At 35.9% G+C, this 19,476-nt stretch overlaps 1 protein-coding gene across 5 annotated transcripts in view; it reads right to left on the bottom strand.

Moving 5' to 3' along the window:
- ADK (adenosine kinase) overlaps positions 1 to 19,476 on the bottom strand; it is a 510,898-nt gene that overhangs the window by 254,128 nt on the left and 237,294 nt on the right. The window lies entirely within an intron of this gene.

Genomic DNA, 19,476 nt, shown 5'->3' with positions numbered 1-19,476 from the left:
CCACCAGGGAAGCCCTTAACATCTTTATTGGAGTATAACTGCTTTACAATGGTGGGTTAGTTTCTGCTTTATAACAAAGTGAATCAGCTATACATATACATATATTCCCATATCTTCTCCCTCTTGCGTATCCCTCACACCCTCCCTATCCCACCCCTCTAGGTGGTCACAAAGCACCGAGCTGATCTCCCTGTGCTATGTGGCTGCTTCCCACAAGCTATCTATTTTACATTTGGTAGTGTATATATGTCCATGCCACTCTCTCACTTTGTAACAGGTTTCCCTTTTCTCCACACCCTCTCCAGCATTTGTTGTTTGTAGATTTTCTGATGATGCCCATTCTGACTGGTGTGAGGTGATACCTTATGTAGTTTTGATTTGCATTTCTCTAACAGTTAGTGATGTTGAGCAGCTTTTCATGTGCCTCTTGGCCATCTGTATGTCTTCTTTGGAGAAATGTCTATTTAGGTCTTCTGCCCAATTTTGGATTGGGTTGTTTGTTTTTTTTAGTACTGAGCTGCATGAGCTGTTTATGTATTTTGGATATTAAACCTTTGTCCATTGATTCATTTGCAAATATTTTCTCCAATTCTGAGGGTTGTCTTGTTTAGAGTTTCCTTTGCTGTGTAAAAGCTTTTAAGTTTCATTAGGTCCCATTTGTTTATTTTTGTTTTTATTTCCATTTCTCTAGGAGGTGGGTCAAAAAGGATCTTGCTGTGATTTATGTCAAAGAGTGGTCTTCCTATGTTTTCCTTGAAGAGTTTTATAGTGTCTGATCTTACATTTAGGTCTTTAATCCATTTTGAGTTTATTTTTGTGTATGGTGTTAGGGAGTGTTCTAATTTCATTCTTTTACATGTAGCTGTCCAGTTTTCCCAGCACCACTTATTGAAGAGACTGGCTTTTCTCTGTTGTATATCCTCGCCTCCTTTGTTATAGATTAGTTGACCATAGGTGTGTGGGTTTATCTCCGGGTTTTCTATCCTGTTCCAGTGAATTATACTTCTGTTTTTGTGCCAGTACCATACTGTCTTGATTACTATAACTTTGTAGTAGAGTCTGAAGTCTGGGAGTCTGATTCTTCCAGCTCCATTTTTTTCCATCAAGATTGCTTTGGCTACTCGGGGTCTTTTGTGTCTCCATACAAATTTTAAGGTTTTTTGTTCTAGTTCTGTAAAAAATGTCATTGGTAATTTGATGGGGATTGTGTTGAATCTGCAGATTGCTTTGGGTAGTATAGTCATTGTCACAATATTGATTTTTCCAATCCAAGAACATGGTATATCTCTCCATCTGTTTGTGTTAACTTTGATTTCTTTCATCAGTGTCTTACAGCTTTCTGAGTATGTGCAATCAGAGAAGAAAAAGAAATAGAGGAATACAAATTGGAAAAGAAGAAGTAAAACTGTCACTGTTTGCAGATGACATGATACTATACAGAGATATTCCTAAAGATGCCACCAGAAAACTACTAGAGCTAATCAATGAACTTGGTAAAGTTGCAGGATACAAAATTAATGCACAGAAATCTCTTGCATTCCTATACACTAACAAGGAAAGATCAGAAAGAGAAATTAAGGAAACAATCCCATTCACCACTGCAACAAAAAGAATAAAATACCTAGGAATAAACCTACCTCAGGAGGTATAAATAATTTAAACTCTGTTGAAACTTTAGTACACCATTAACTTTGTCTCAAACAAAATGTTACCAACACCTGACCAATCTGTTTCCTACCCTTCTGACATGCAATCAGTAAACATTTAATACATGTATACTAGAGAATAAAATGATGAAAATGACCGGTCCCTAATATGAAATCAAAATCATTACATTGTCAGATTCTCTAGAAAAGAGATTTAACTTTGTTCATAACCTGAATATGCTGCCTTTTTTTAGGTAAAACAAACTGCCCAACTTTTCTTTGTTTATATACGGATAGAACATCCTTAAACACCTATCTTTAACCTTTAGTCTAGCCCTGAGGGAGTAGCAGGGTCCAGAACTACCCCTGTGTTCTGAATAACTAAAAAGAAAAGCAAAAGGGAACAACTACAGAATTTTCAGACATTGGCCAACAGGCAGAACTGGACTGTAAACTCTGATAGAAAAGACAGAAGGTGAGCCCTGACATCATGCAGACTCTCTGCCAGGAGGCCATTTCCAGACTGTGGTGCAGGGAGGAAGAAGCCAAACAGAGCCTGGCATTCTCACTGAATTAAGCAGACAGAGATAAGTGTTCAAGGAGTCAGGAAACTGGAAATGGCAAAAAAGAGTTTCAGAGAGGAATGAGCTGAAATCCATATACAGTAACTCTTGAGGCTTTGGATGGGGACCGATCTATGCATGCTTAAGGAATATATGAGATCACAAAGAATCTTATATAAATGCTCCAGGATTAAAAAGTCAGTTTATCAAAGTCTCAGGATTCAAGAAAAAAAATCTAATGTGATTCTATATACTACCAAGGAACAGTTGAAAATTAAAATTAAGAAAACAGTGTCATCTACAATAACATCAAAAATTGAAACGTATTCGGAAAAATTTAAGAAAATACATGCAAGACCTATGCACAGAACACTTTATATGTTTGCTGCGGGGGAAAAAATCCCCACCTATAAAAATGGAGAGCCTATGTGCACGAATTGGAAAACTCAACACTCTTTTTTTTTTTGTTTTTTTTTTGGGGGGCCATCCTATGCGGTTTGCAAGATCTCAGTTCCCCAACCAGAGACTGAACCTGGGCTCTCAGCAGTGAAAGCGTGGAGTCCTAACCGCTGGACTGCCAGGGAATTCCCGAAAACTTAATATTCTTAAAACAGCAATTCTCCCCTAATAGATTCATAGAGTCATTGCAAACCCCAGTCAAAATCTCAATAGGATTTTTGCGGATATCAAAAGCTGATTCTATCAACAGTAAAAGGAGAAGTAACTAGAATAGCCAAAGGTTAGGAGGTATGTCAGTGTGACAGAAACTAACACTGCTAAATTCCAATTTCTTCAAATATAAAATGTGTATAATGTAACCTGTGATCTTGTAAGGATGCTTAAGAATTAGAAACAGACTGTCAAGACATGCACTCTAGTTCAGTAAATGATACCTAATAATATAGTTGTTTCACTTTTACACAGAGGATGAAAGGGCTCTCACTATACTGCAAATAACTACACCTAACTAAAGAACCAGAAAGCCATTACTGTTAACTTTAAATAAATAAATGAATTAGCTGAATTCAATTTTAACAGCAATAGTAGAGCTACAATGTTATCGGAAAACACCCAGGAGGGAGATTAATTGCAGCTGGGGGGATCAGAAAAGGCTCCCAGAGATGGGTGACATTATCGAGTAGTCTTTGAAGGATAGGTATAATTTTTAAAAATGGCTATGAACTGGAAAGAAAGTACAAGCATAGAGCACATGCCTCCTTTACTGTGTTAGGAATTTTATCATGGTGTCCCTAAGGCAAAAGGAATTCTATTTATTAAGTAGTTAGTTCTAAACAACTTAAGTATTTATTTCCTAACAATTTAGTACTTGTCTAGCACTGCAAAATTCTCAAACCTTGGAGTCAGGCTGGTCACCACCACCCTCATTTCCTGTCTCATAATGATTTCTGAGCAGTGCTTATTTTTTTTAATCACAGAAACCCAGTTTTACAAAGTATATGATACCACCAAAAGGAATGTAGCAACCTAATTTTAAAATGAAAATATCTGAAGTTATTGGTTTGTGCTGTACCTGATAGATGTCACTGTTTCCCTAGAAAATTTAAAATATCCTGAGGAACCAAAGTGGGTCTGCAGCAAAGAGGCCTTAGCACACAGTTTGAGAAATAAAAGAAGTATAGTGTTAACAAAAATTAGAAAGAGAAACAAAGGAAAATAAATATCTGTCAGTTACGAGTATGACAGAGCACTATGTGTGAGGGAAGAGACTAATGGAGAAAAGATCTATGCCAGATCACTAAATGCCACTTAAAGAAGTTTAGGTGGCATTCTGTAGACAGAAGGGTGCACAGGAGGGTTTTTGAGCAAAGAAGTTAGGTGATAAGAGATGATACCTCATTAAGGTAAGAAACCAGGAGGAGAAAATTTACAACTGAATTTAAACAGGGGCTGAATAAATGAGCTTCACACTTTGAGCTTCACATCAAGAGTCTTTAACAACATATGGAAAGATTTCTATTAATATTAACTTCACCTTCCAGATGAATTTCTGCTTTGTCACCTAAATGCAATTTAGAAAAATATAAATGACAATAATGCTCAAGAACCAGCCACTTCTAAAATAATGCTATGTACTTTAATTCAATCCGTAACAGAATAATAAAGAATGACACCTAGATACTAAAATAACTGCAAGATAAGCCTAAGAAATTTTATACAAGAAAACCCAATGAGGCATTTCAAGAAAACTGTAAAGCACAACTAAAAGAAATTAAATGTCAAAACTGGGAAATAACAGGAACAAGCAGATTGCAAAGGGTGATGAGGAAATCAAAACGGAAGTAGTTGGTTAGGACAACAGCATATATCACAAAGCTTAAAGGATTGATTCTCTCAGATGACGGCTAAGCTACCAAGTGAGTCAGGGTGAAACAGAAAATTTTCATAAATATTATTAAGAATCCATTCTCCCTCAGTAACTAGTAACGTTAGCCTCCTTTCCTGCCAAAACTGCTCCATTTTCACCTGCTGGCATGCATCCTATTAGTAAAATTGATTCCCAATAATTCTACTATTATCTCAGCAATAGTTTTTTAGTTATTTTTGTTGTTAAATACCTGTTAACATCTATTGCTCAGAAGAGATTTTGGGAAACTTTGGCCTACTAGAAAAAAAAAAACTTTAGACTCAGAAATATGTAAGTTCATCTAGTCATGGGATGATAAATTATATTTCTTGCAGAATTCTTGTGAGACTTCAATAAGATAATGCAAGCAAAGTGCCTAAAGTAGTGCCTATTAAAGAGTGCTGCTGCTGCTGCTAATAACAGGGCACTGAGATATGATAAAAATAAATTTTAGTGTAACGTCATTTAACTCATTCCATATATATTTTTTGATCACTTACCATCTGTTGGACATTACTGTAGTAAATAATAGATAAAGAAACATTTCTCTATCTCTTTTGTAGGCTTGTTTTCTTCTCCCCATTCTTGAGTGTTCCCCAGCCTGGATTCTCTTCACACCCTATCTATTTAGATAGATAGATAGGTAACAAGAGCGAGAGAGACAGAGAGAGAGAGAATGAGAATGTTATTGCAGCACATGGGAGTAGCAAGTACATTAGACTTTGGAGAGTGACCAAAGATTTCCTAAGGGAAATATGAGAACCTGTGTCCAAACTGAAATTTGTAGGACTTATGGGACATGGTGGGTGTTGGGTGGGATAATTAATTTTCCGTGGAAGAAGAATGATAAAGAGGCTCAGAAGCAAAAAAGAGAGTACTGAAATTAAAGAACTAAAAATAAATTCAGTATTCCAAAAAGGATTTTGATACCTTATAAATGCAATGAGTGAACATAAATAAGGTGTTAGAATCAAAGTGCTTATAATCTCTTCTTTCAATTTGTATTCTAAAGATACAATATTTTCTAAAGCACATGATAAATGCAAACTGGATATAGTCCACATGGAGATATCATTAATAATATAACCATTAGTCCAGGTTAAAGGTTCAGTAGACCTGGCATAAGGTTGGCACAGAATAAATTTTAACTATTCTTATAATTACTACTATTGTAATTATTATATGAGTAGCAATAACACTATTATTTCTAAGACAAATTGTTAAATATTTAGAATACTAGGAAGGAGTCTGAATTTTATTTTCTAAGGAGATTTGTAACCTGTACGAGGTCTGTGGGCCCCAATCAGGGCAAGGTATATGTGAGAGGAAGCAGGGAATCCATTAACCCCCTGAAATGTAAGGAAATTTTTATGTATTTTTCAGAGGATAGGATTCACGAATTTGATCAGATTCTTAAAAGGGATTAGGCCACTCACACCAGAGAGGAAGGAGGTGGGGAGGAGGAATGGTATAGGGAGAATACAGCTATAGCTAGGGTGGATGTCTTTTTCTTTCTAATAGGACTGCACCAAATTAACCAAGAAAAAACCACTGATCCAAAGTATTTATCTAAATTAGAAAATACTGTATGTTATGTTTTTTAAACAACTTACATTATCTGAAATTGTTACTCAATTTCTTTGGCTATCAAAAATAAGTAGCCTAGATTTATTTCCAAAAGTCTCCAAAATTAGGTGATAAAAAATAACACAGCACCTGAATATGGTGCCATAACAGGCTTCAGTTTTTTATTCAATCTGCCTTTCAACAGAAGCCTTTAAGCAATAAGATTTTTACCCAATGGATAATATATATTCTATTTCTAATTCTCCCAAGATTTTAAAAATCATGCCTATCTTTTCTTTAAGTTTCTTGCTATGCACAATGAAGTCTCACTTTTAGGTTGGAATAAAGATATCTCATAAGGAGAAATGAGATCTGTAATTAAAAAAAAAACCCACCAGAAAGTGTCTGCAGAAACAGAATTCAATATAGCATTTCCACGACATTAATTGAAATTGTTAAATTCCCTTACATAGTGAAATGATGTTGTAAATATATATGGGAAAACGCTGAGGGGGTATAGGACACACTACTCCAAATTATGGCATACTGGCTAAAGGAATCTGAGAAAATGGCAGAAGCAGAAAGGTCCCTCTGACCACCACTCTCCTTCTCTCCTGATATAGGTCATAAAACCCTCACGTGAGAGGTGCCTTCACAGTATCTGCAGGAAAAGAGCACATTTATCTCCAAAGACAAAGGGATGCACAGAAGAGTCCTAACAAAAAGACCTTGCTAAGTTTTCTCCAGTTAACACTTGCTTCATACTCTCTGACCTATGTCATATTTCTGTAAGATTTCCCTTTCCTCATCGAACCTAGCTACTCAGGTCAAACTGTTTCTTTGGGTCTTCATTTCCTTATGAAGGCTCCCATGTCACATAAAACTTATACTAAATAAATTTGTATGTTTTATCAGTTTAATTTTCAGACCCAGCCAGGACCCTAAGAGGGTCAAGGAAAATTTTTCCTTCCCTACAATCCTCAAGAAACTTCAGAGTAAAGGAGATGGTAGCAACGGCTGCTCTAGTTTAAAGGACATTTATCTATATATTTACCATAATTTAAAAATAATTTCTAAAATCATTTTCATTTTCCCCATATAGCCTAAATACTTCCTTCCCCCTGACAACTTAAGAAAAACTGCATTAAAAACCAAATATAAAGGGCTTCCCTGGTGGTGCAGTGGTCAAGAATCCTCCTGCCAATGCAGAGGACACAGGTTCAAGCCCTGGTCCGCGAAGATCCCATATACCACGGAGCAACTAAGCCCCTGCACCACAGCTATGGAGCCTGCGCTCTAGGGCCCGCGAGCCACAACTACTGAAGCCCGTGCACCTAGAGCCCGTGCTCCGCAACTAGAGAAGCCACCTCAATGAGAAGCCCGCGTGCAACTAAGAGTAGCCCCTGCTAGCCACAACTAGAGAAAGCCCGCGCGCAGCAACTAAGACCCAATGCAGACAAAAATAAATAAATTTATAAAACAAAAACAAATATAAACCAAAAGTTCAGCTAAAAAACACTATAATTAACCAAAGATGAGTTAGAAACAAAAACATAAGAGCTAAATTAGTGAGTACTTACTTTGAGTACTTCAATTTGCTAATTCTTTACCTACAACCTTATCTCATCTAATCTGAACCACCAAACACAATGCAGATACTTACTATTCCAATTTCACAGATGAGGAAAGTATGTCAGTGGCAGGCTCAAGTCTGTATGATTTTAGAAGGTATACTCTCAATCACTACTCTAGATATAGGCAAGAAAGGAAAGTAAAGAAAATCTTACTGGAAGGAGTGTCATCAGTTCTCAGAAATACAGCTGGCCTTGAAAAGAGTAACCATGTGACCCTGAATAAGTAGCTTAATCTCTCTAGCTATCATTGTTCTCAAGTGTAAAAGTCAGGAAATTACGGTGATTTTCTAAGGGATCCATCACTTCAAGCTATGAAAAAAACAGAAGAATGTACGGTATATGAAATAAGAAAAAAAAGTCACCACAGAAGCTTACTGTGACCAATTAAAACTGGGACAGAGAGGTGAGTGGAGTAAGAAAGCTTTAGAGAAAAACCCACAGTGGGTCTTTAGAGGTAAAAATGTCACTCAGATGCATTTGCCCAGAAATTCTACAAAATCCACAGAAAAACATGCCAACTAATAACCAAAGAGCAAGAGAAGAATTGAGAAAAATCCTTCTCCTTTACTATTTCTAGCATACACCTTATAAAAAGAAAAATCCCTCAAGGCAGTAAACATCTGCCCATCAACACTTATCAGAAGCAACATCAAAAGCATAAGGCAAAGGTCAAGTCAAAGTTTATTGACAATGATGAACTATGACAGCTTCTATTAAATTACCTCTTCCTTCAAGGTGTATGTGATCAAAGCAGCAAAGATATTTTCACTCAGTCACATAACAAGCTATTTGTTGAGATTGAAACATCTGGTCAATACCTCCTAACACTGCAATTTCATGCACAGTTAGCATCAGGGCACATTTCTTCTCCTCTTCTTACAGGGTCCATAAGGGTGGCACATATGGCTGATCATTTCATTCAAAAAGGATTCAATTCAAGGCATTACACACAATCATCTGTGCTCTGTGGTGTTTTAAGTCTACCTTCCATCGTTTTCCATCATCATTGCTCACTGCTGTTCTCTTCAACTATAAAAGCCTGCAAAGCACTTAAAGTGACAAAGCACTTAAAGCTTAACAGCTTTCCTCCACTGGAGTTAGATAGCATTTAAGGCAAAGGAATCTATAAAGTGGCAAGTCATTTTCTATTGTCAAAAACATACAGTAAACTATTTACCATTTAAGCAAAGATCTAGTACAGATTGGAAAAGTAATTTTTAATGTCAAATCAAATGCTTAACTTTCTGCATGACAGATCTATGAAAGTATATTCTTTTGGTATAATTTTAAGTAATAATAAATGACTTTAAAACGATATTATAGGAACTTTTAAAAATTAATTTTAATAGGGGATTTCAGAATTATTTTTTAATTTGACAAAGAGCAATTCTATACTAAGAGAATAGGGATGCTATAATTTTATCAGTCCCCTCTGCTGAAAATTTTCCACTTGAAATACATGCATTTGTTGTCATGGTAACAGGGGCCTTCCTTAAACACTTACAGTAGTAAACCTGAACTCACACCATAGATTTCTTTTTTCCCTTCCTTCCTTTAGGATAATAGCTTCAAGGGAAAAAAGGGGTGGGGGTAGGGGACATCTTTAAAGCTGCTACTTCACATTTCCTTTGACACATCTCCGTGACAGGCAGTATAACTATGACTATAGTTACCTTCTGAAATATAAGGATTTGCCTACATGTTAATAACTAAATGAAATGCAAGGAAGAAAATTTCTTCTAGTGATAAAGAATCATGTATGACCATCTTACAATTAGCAATATGCGATGGCTGATTAAGGAAGGAGTATCAAAATAACAAGACAATTAAAATCTAAGTTAGGTGTAATGTCCAGGGCTGCTACTCTGGCATATAAAGTAAACATTTTGTTTGTTCATTTGTTCATTAATATAGTCAGTCAATCCAATCTAAAGTTATTTATTGAATAAGTCTATAAGCCAGACACCTGGCTAGCACTGAAACACAAAGTTGAACAAGTCAGACATGGTCTCTGCTTCACTGAGATCCCAAACAAACAAACAAATGCAAACAAAACAAAAACATTAAACGGAGAAACAAAATAATTGCAAGAAATGCCATGAAGGAAAAAAAAACAAATGGCTGAAAAGGACAATGTGGTGGAAGACAGATGCAAGGAAATAATCTACTTTAAATAGGTCTAAGAAACTAAGTTGAGACATAAACTATGCAAATAAGCTAAACAGGTAAAAAATAAGTTTGGAGGTTGGGGACTCTTCCAAACAGAAAGAGAAGCAAGTGCAAAACTCCTAAGGCATGGAAGAGGTTGGCATATATTCAAAAAACTGAAGAAAAAAAATTTTTTTTAAAGTAGCTAAGTTTTGACAAATACATAGGCTCCAGATCATGTACACCTTACTGACTATGGTAAGGAGAATAAATTTTATACAGGCTGCAACAGAATGCCACTGAAGGGTTTTAAATAACAAAGCCAAATTATCAAATTTAAATGAGGATCAATTTTGCTATTGTATATAAAAAGATTTTTATACTGTACATAAACAGAGGCAACAAAGAGATCAGTTAGGAGGGTGTTTCTCACATCCCATATCCAGTCCTTTGGGAAAATTTATTGGCTCTATCCTCATAATATTTCCAGATTTTAACTACTTTTTTTCCCAAACACTTTTTGTTAATTCCACTGCTACCACCCATCCAAGTTACCATAATCTCTTGCCTGGATTATTGCAATAGTTTCCTGATCTCCTTGCCTCCTTTCTTGACATTTTCCTTTTAAAACATAAATCAGCAGATGTCATTCATTTGCTCAAAACCCTGCAATGCTCTCCAGATCACTCAGTAAGAAGCAAAACTCCTTGCATTAGTCTGTGAGGCCCTTACAGGTTCAAGCCACTCTTCTTTACCTCCTGCTGCCTCTCTAACCTCATCTGCTACTCTTCATATCCTGCCACAACCACAATGAACTCCATGCAGGATTTTGAAACATGCCAAGCATGTTCTCCCTTAGCAGCTACTGACATCTCTACTAGACTGGACTTCCCCAGTGAGCCAGAAAGCTACTGCCTCATCTCGAAAGTCTTTACTCAAATCGCAACAAAACTGTTCCACACACACTCTATTTAATATTGTAAAATGCTCTTTTTGTTCCAACATTCCCAATACCATACTCTTCTACTTTTTATTATTTTGCTTATGTAAAATTTAATAAACAGAAACCTCAATTACTTTACTTCGACCTCTCAGTTCCTCCAATGGACTCTTCCTTTACTATAGCCTCCCCAACTTCTTTTTCACCTCTTTAAGAGTCCTTCCCTCCTTCATGTGCAGAGACTTGCACAAGGCTTGTCATGGTTGCAGATGCCCAATTGCAATTCTTTGTTGATCCTGAATAAACCCATTTTTGCTAAAGAAATATTTTTTAGGTCAACACTTACATATGACATTATTTGTATTTCTCCCTCCCACTAAAATATGAGCTACATGAAGGTAGGATTTTTTTATCTGTTTTCTCATCAATGTATCCCCAGCAAGTGACACACACTAAATACCCAATAGGTATTTGATTAATAGTATCTTATTAGCGGATCAGTAGATACCAAAAATTTTATTTTGATGATATCATTGCATATTCCTAAAATAACATATTTATTTACTATACAACAAGAATAAAACAAGAATAAGATAATACTTCAATAAATATTAGCTATTAATATTATTGGAGGTTGCATGTTAACACTGCTATTATTTAACACTGTCATGGCCAGTATAATTATATTGTAAAATTAAGTAAAGCACTAAAAAGGTTGAAAGGTGAAAATATAATGCCACAATCTGAAAAAGAAAAGGACATTAAACACACACACACACACACACACACACACACACACACTTTGGGAATTCCCTGGTGGTCCCGTGGTTAGGACTGCACTTTAATTACCGAGGGTGCTGTTCAATCCTTGGTCAGGGAGCTGAGATCCCACAAGCCACACAGTGTGGTCAAAAACAAAAACAAAAAATCCCATAAACAAACAAACAATTTATTTTCTGCATATTATGGGAAATAACAAACTAATTTCCCTTTTACAGATGAAGAAACTGAGTCAAATAAGCTCCGTAGGACTTAAATCTAGACACTGTACCAACAAGGCCCACGTCTTAACCACTTTTCTGTAATGGTCACTGAAGAGGATCCATAAAAAATTATTAGAAATAGTAAAGAAAGTTTGGTAATATGTTCAGTTACTAAAACATGTGCTTTAAAAACTTCCTCAAATACTAATAGTAACTTATTAGGAAAAAAATAAAGAGATGTAATGTACAACATGATGACTGTAGTTACGATTGCTATATGATATACATGAAAGTTGCTAAGAGAGTAGATTCTAAGAGTTCTTATCACAGGAGAATTTTTTGTTTTTCCCATTTCTTTTTACTGCGCTTATCTGACATGGTGGATGTTAACGAAGCTCACTGCGGTAATCATTTCACAAAATATGTAAGTCAAACTTTTATGCTGTATACCTGAAACTCAAACAGTGTTGTATGTCAATTATATCCAATAAAACTGGAAAAAATGTTAAAACAAACAAATCAAAAAAGGTGCAAATGCTACATATAATGGCAGCAAGAAGAAACCAAACTTGAACCCACTGCTTAATCTTAGATTGCTAAAAGTGGAACAACCAGACATGATGGATTACAAAGGAGATATAATAAAATGATAGAATAGCACTTTTAAAAGATTCTTGCCTAAAGAAACAAATCTGCATCTAACTAAACCTCTAGCACTAACTACAAGCAAACATTATATATGAAGCAATAGACCAAATCCAGAAAGTGAGACAGTCTACAGTACAAATAACCCATTTGCTCTTAAAGAAAAAAAAAAAAAGTCACTGACTCTTTAACAAGGAGAAAGCAAGATAACAGCTAACTTAACAGATATAAAGTATAAACGCACTGTTTGAATCCTTGTTTAGATTCTGATTCACATAAGACTATCACAAATGGATTTTTAACAACTATGAAAATTTGAATTCTGAACTGGGTATTAAATAACATTAAGAAATTAACATTTTAAAGTAATAGTATGGTATTATTGGGTTTTTAAAAGTGTCATTCTTGGAGAGACAAACTGAAGGATTTATAGATAAATAACAAGATACCTAGAATTTGCTTCATAGGACAAATATAAAACAAGTTTGGCAAAATATTGATAATTATTGAAGCTAGATAATGGGTACATGGAGGTCATTATACTATTCTCTATCCTTCTATGTAGGTCTGAAATTTCCTATAATAAAATGTTAAAAATATAAATATATATACAAAATAGGAAATTAAAATGAAAATATTAATGTAAGACAAAAAGACAATTACCCTAAAAATTTTATTATAAAAATGTTATTTCACCCCAATGAACCCTATAAACCCTAATGTGATATTCTGAAAATGTTAATATGGTCCTTAAATTCACCTGAGCGGATAATAGGAAAGTACATAAGGATGGAGGGAGGGGAGGCTTTACTACCAGGTATTAAAATGTATTATTTGGCAACTGTAATTGAAACTATTTGTTATTGACATCAAAAGAAATCAATGGAAAAAGAAAAAAAGAGTTCAAACACAGATTCATGTACTGATGGCAACAGAGTATAGGATACAGATGACATTTTGCTAAGTTGGGGAAAAAGGGAGTTATTCAATACAGTGAGCCAGGTTAACTACACAGCCTTTGGTGTGTGGCAGGGGGAAGGGGTATGATTCTTTCTGCTAATAATTTTATTTTACTTTTTTTTTTTTTTTTTTTGGCCCTGCTGCACAACTTGCTAATTCTCAGTTCCCCGATTAGGTAAACTCTGGCCCCCAGCAGTTGAAGAGTGGAGTCCTAACCACTGGACCGACGGGGAATTCCCTCTCCTCATATTTTATTTTATTTTTTTCTATCTATCTATCTATCTATCTATCTATCTATCTATCTATCTATTTAGCGGTACGCGGGCCTCTCACTGTTGTGGCCTCTCCCGTTGCGGAGCAAAGGCTCCAGACGCGCAGGCTCAGCGGCCATGGCTCACGGGCGCAGCCGCTCCGCGGCATGTGGGATCCTCCCGGACCGGGGCACGAACCCGTGTCCCCTGCATCGGCAGGCGGACTCTCAACCACTGCGCCACCAGGGAAGTCCCCTCTCCTCATATTTTAACCAAAAAATGTAAAAAAGAATACCAGAAAGGTAGAAAATTCAGCGACTTCAAAAATAACCTTAAGACAAAGAAAGATGTCCTTAACCATGACATGAACGCCAAATACTATAAAGAAAAATACTGATAGCTGTGACTAGATTTAAACTTAAGATCATTACACAGGAAAAGAGAAGGGCGGGGGTGGGGAGAGGTCAGTATTCTTAAGGTACAAAGCACTCTCAAAAATCAATAAGAAAAAAATGTGCAAGGTTGTCACAAGGATGGTGGTGCTTGACAGAGTGATGCCCATATACCTAGGCAATAATACATATATTCCTTTAATGTAAGTAAAGAATGCAAGCATTTAAAATACCAGAGGCTGTATACAGTAAGAATCAGCAACATTGTAAAAACAAGAAAACTTCACTGGCTTTCAAATCTGCATTAAGGACACCACTGTTGATGCTACTTCCTGTTCAGAGGGAGGATGCCATATGTCTTTCAAGAAGCTACCCATGCCATCCTCGTCATACTGCTGAAGTGCTTATGCAATTCTGGCCCCTCCTGATTGACTCTAATAAGAGATTTTAGCTTTCAGCCTGTCTATCCACCGAGTGTAAATAAGTGGTAACTACTATATCATAGTCCCAAGTGCAGATCTGTGAGGCCACGTGAATCAAAAGATAATTTCTCAGGCATATCCATATCTCTGACAAGCCTACGCTTTAGCCCACCTGTATCTATCCTTACAATGAAATATTCAATAGTAATCAACAATAAATATGTGTATTTTTTGCACAGTAACATCAGATAATTACACAGTAGCATCAAATAATTAAAATGTATAGTGTTTTTTAGGGAGAAGATTTACATTCAGAGATTGCAGGCAGAATCTTATTAGCAGCTCAGTTATACTATCATCAAAATAAAAATGTTACTGAGCACCCACCATGGAATTATACACTTATTAATCCAATAAACTTCTATCAAGCCCTTATTATATCTAAAGTACTCTGTGAAGAAATACAATCTCAAATTAAGACCTTGAAGAGTTCACATTCTAGTGGAGGAAGCAGCATGGAAACAAAATACAATGAGCGAAGGATTTCCCTGTTGGCGCAGCAGTTAAGAACCTGCCTGCCAATGCAGGGGACATGGGTTTGATCCCGGGTCCGGGAAGCCGTGGAGCAACTAAGCCTGTGCGCCACAAATACTGAGCCTGTGCTCTAGAGCTCGCGAACCACAACTACTGAGCCCATGTGCCACAACTACTGAAGCCCGCATACCTAGAGCCCGTGCTCCGCAACAAGAGAAGCCAAAGCAATGAGAAGCCAGTGCACCGCAACGAAGAGTAACCCCCACTCGCCACAACTAGAGAAAGCCCGCACACAGCAACAAAGACCCAACACAGCCAAAAAATAAATAAATTAATTAAAATAAATAATGATACCAATTTATGAAACATACAGCATGGGGAATATATTCAATAATGATATAATATCTCTGTATGGTGACAGATGATAACTAGACTTATCATGGTGATCATTTTGTAATGTATAGAAGTATTGAATCATTATATTGAGCACCATGAACTAACACAGTACTGCAGGTCAATTATACTTCAAAAACAAACTCACAGAAAAAGATATCAGAATTGTGATTACTAGAGGCAGGAGGTAAGGGGGGGGGAGGAATTGGACGAAGGCAGTCAAAGGTACAAACTTGCAGTTATAAGATAACTAAGTACTAGGGATGTAATGTACAACATGATTAGTATAATTAACACTGCTGTATGTTATATATAAAAGTTAAGAAAACAAATCCTAAGAGTTCACATCACAAGGAAACAATCTTTTTCTTTTTCTTTTTGTATCTGTATGAGATGATTGATGTTCACTAAAAATACTGTAGTAATCATTTCATGATGTATGTAAGTCTAAATACTATGTTGTACACCTTAAACTTGCACAGTGCTGTATGTCAATTATATCTGAACAAAACTGTAATAAAAAAAATGTTTTAAGATACTACTTTAGGAATTTTTTTAAGCAGCAAAAATCATTGATTTTTATTAAACAGTGAGCTTTAAATACACATCTTTTTAATAATCTGTGTAACAAATTGGAAAGTATGAATGAAGTAAAATGGTTTCCTGAGGAAAAACACTTGTGCTGTTGAGTTTCTATTGTACATGAACCAACTGCTTTCTTTATGGAAAACTATTTTTGTTTGAAATAATGATTGACAGACAAATGATAGTTATTCAGACTTGAGTATTTGGCAGATATTTTCTTAAAAATGAAAAAAAGTTAAGCCTGTCATTTAAAAAATAACTGTCAGGATTTATTGCTAATAATAAAATTTCAGCTTTCAACTGATAACTATAATTGTGTAAATCACATATTCACCACTGTGAGATTCCCAATACATAAAAGACTCTTTTCTTGAAGTTGGGAGTGATATGGACAAATGAGACATTTTACATTTGGAAGGTCTGCATAACTTAATGAACAAAAACTTTGCAAACGACCAATGCACCATAGTAAAAGTCATGTGTGGGCAGAATTTCTATCCAAAGAGTTAAAGAGATGGATATATATTTTTTAACATGACAGCTTTGTTGAGATACAGTTCACATACATACAATTCATACTTAAAGTGAAAAATTCAATAGCACTTAGTATATTCACAAAGTTGTGCAAGGATCACCACATCAATTTTAGAACATTTCAATACCCCAAAAAGAATCCCTCATCACTTAGCCATCATACCCCCAAACCCCCATTCCCACAAACCCCAGGAAACAACTACTGTATTTTCTGTCACCATAAATATGCATACGGAGGACATTTCACAGAAATAGAATCATAAAATATGTGGACTTTTGTGGTTTTTTTCACTTACCACAATGTTTTCAAGATTCATCCATATTGTGGCATGAATTAGTATTTCATTCCTACTTATTGCCAATATTCTGTGTTATAGATACTTCACATCTTGTTTATTCATTCCTCAGTTGATGGACACTTGTTTTTTTTCCACTTTGCTATTATGAATAATACTGCTATGAGTATTCATGTACAACTTTTAATGTAAAGATATGTTTTCATCTCTCTTGGGTATATACCTAGAATTGCTGAGTCATATGGTAACTCTATCTTTAGTCTTTTGAGGAATTGTCAGACTATATACCAAAGCAGCTGCACCATTTTATAATCACACCAGCTCAGTTTCTCAACATCCTCACCAAAATTTTTGTATATGGTGTGAGGTAGAGGTAGAACTTCATTCTACTGTATGTAGATATCTAGTTTTCACAGCATCATTTGTTAAAAAGGCCATTCTTTCTCTACTGGATTGTCTTGATATTCTTGTCAGAAATCAATTAACCATAAATGGATGAATTTATTTCTGTACCCTCAAATCTATGACAACTAAATCTGACAAAGGTACAAAACTAATTCACTGGAGAAAAAATAGCTTTTTCAACAAATGGTTCTAGAATTATTGGATAGTCATATACAAAAATTTCCATTCGTTCCTCATACCATAAACAGAAATACTTCTGAATAGATCATAGATCTAAATGCAAAACCTAAAATTATAAAACTTCCAGAATAAAATGGAAGAAAATCTCTGTAAGCTTAAAGTTAACTTTTGTTCTTACCAATGGATTTTTAAATATACAGATTTAATATAAAACTGACATTCAATAAATGTTAGTGGCATTATAATTTTTTTATCATTAGAAAATTAGCATTCCATATACAAATATATCATGACTGTAATTTTCTCCTATTGCTGAATGTTTAGATTGTCTTCAGTTTACTTTATTATAAACACTGTCTAAATATATTTACATATTACTTATGCACATATCTAACTATTACTATAGGATACCTAAACTAGGAATTACTGAGTCAAAGATAATGTACATATAAAATTTGTAATAATACTGCCAAACTGCTCTACAATAAGTGTTCTTTGTTTTCATGCCCATACAGAAGGGTATAAAAGTGTCCTTTGCTGTTATTTATTGATTTTTGGTTATTTATTTTTTGGTTGTGTGGGGTCTTCGTTGCTGTGTGCGGGCTTTCTCTAGTTGTGGAAAGCCGGGGCACTCTTCGTTGTGGTGCACAGGCTTCTCACTGCGGTGGCTTCTCTTGCTGCGGAGCACTGGCTCTAGGCTTGTAGGCTTCAGTAGTTGTGGCATGTGGGCTTCAGTAGTTGTGGCACTTGGGCTCAGTAGCTATGGCTCGCAGGCTCTAGAGCGCAGGCTCAGTAGTTGTGGCACACGGGTTTTGTTGCTCCACGGCATGTAGGTTCTTCCTGGACCGGGGCTCGAACCAGTGTCCCCTGCGTTGGCAGGCAGATTCTTAACCACTGTGCCGCCAGTGAAGTCCCCTGTCCTTTGCTTTTAAATCTCTCTACACTGAATTCTAATCAGTTTATTTTCAACAAAGTAATAGGCAAATATGGTGACTTTTAACTTGCATTTTTATTGTTAATTAGGTTGAGGAGCTTTTCATTTACTTACTAGCAATTCATATTTTTTCTCATATGAATTGAATTACTCATCATATCCTTTACTTTTCCTTTTTAAAGATAGAGTCTATTTATTTATTTATGGCTGCGTTGGGTCTTCGTTGCTGCACGCGGGCTTTCTCTAGTTGCGGTGAGCAGGGGGCTACTCTGTTGCAGTGTGTGGCCTTCTCATTGCAGTGGCTTCTCTTGCTGCAGAGCACGGGCTCTAGGCACGTGGGCTTCAATGGTTGTGGCACGTGGGTTAGGCAGTTGTCACTCGCGGGCTTAGTTGCTCCACCGCATGTGGGATCTTCCTGGACCAGGGCTCGAAAGCATGTCCCCTGCATTGGCAGGAGGATTCTTAGCCGCTGCATCAGCAGGGAAGCCCCTGTTTACTTTTTCAGTTGGGTTTTTCTTTTCTTAATGCTGCCAAGATCCCAAGAATCAGTTCACATGTTAGGGACATTAACTCTTTACATGATAGATCTTACAAATATTTTCATTCATTTCATCTTTGTTTATGATTTTTTCACCTACTTTTGTTTTTGTATTTTTATGTACTTTAATCTTTATGACTTATAGATTAGAAACAACAGTAAGAAATTGACAAAGGAAGCTAAGCCAGTAAAGGTAAAGAGACAGAATAACTGAAAGAGTTAGTAAGAACAAAGAAAGACTGCTATCTGTCCTGAAAGCTAAGGGAAGAAAGAAAGTTTTAAAATTTAGGAAGTAATCATCAAATGAAATAACCTCAAGTGGGTCAATTAGGATTCAGATTTTTAAATGGTCTTTGGGTTTGGCAATTATATTATTAGTGACTTTTGCCCAAAAAACAAAGTTTCCAAAGAGAGATAAGGTTGAGATCCCACACTGCAGTTAGTGAATAAAAAATGAGTGGGAAGTAAAGCAGTGGTGAAAATGAATGTAAACTACTCTGTCTAGACATCTGGCAATGAAGGGAAGGGGGAAAGGATAAAAATTTGCAGTTCTAGAGAATGA

The sequence above is a fragment of the Mesoplodon mirus genome, assembly GCF_964341445.2.
Source record: "Mesoplodon mirus genome assembly, chromosome: 2".
Taxonomy (NCBI): domain Eukaryota; kingdom Metazoa; phylum Chordata; class Mammalia; order Artiodactyla; family Ziphiidae; genus Mesoplodon; species Mesoplodon mirus.
This window is presented reverse-complemented; position numbering and strand designations above follow the sequence as displayed.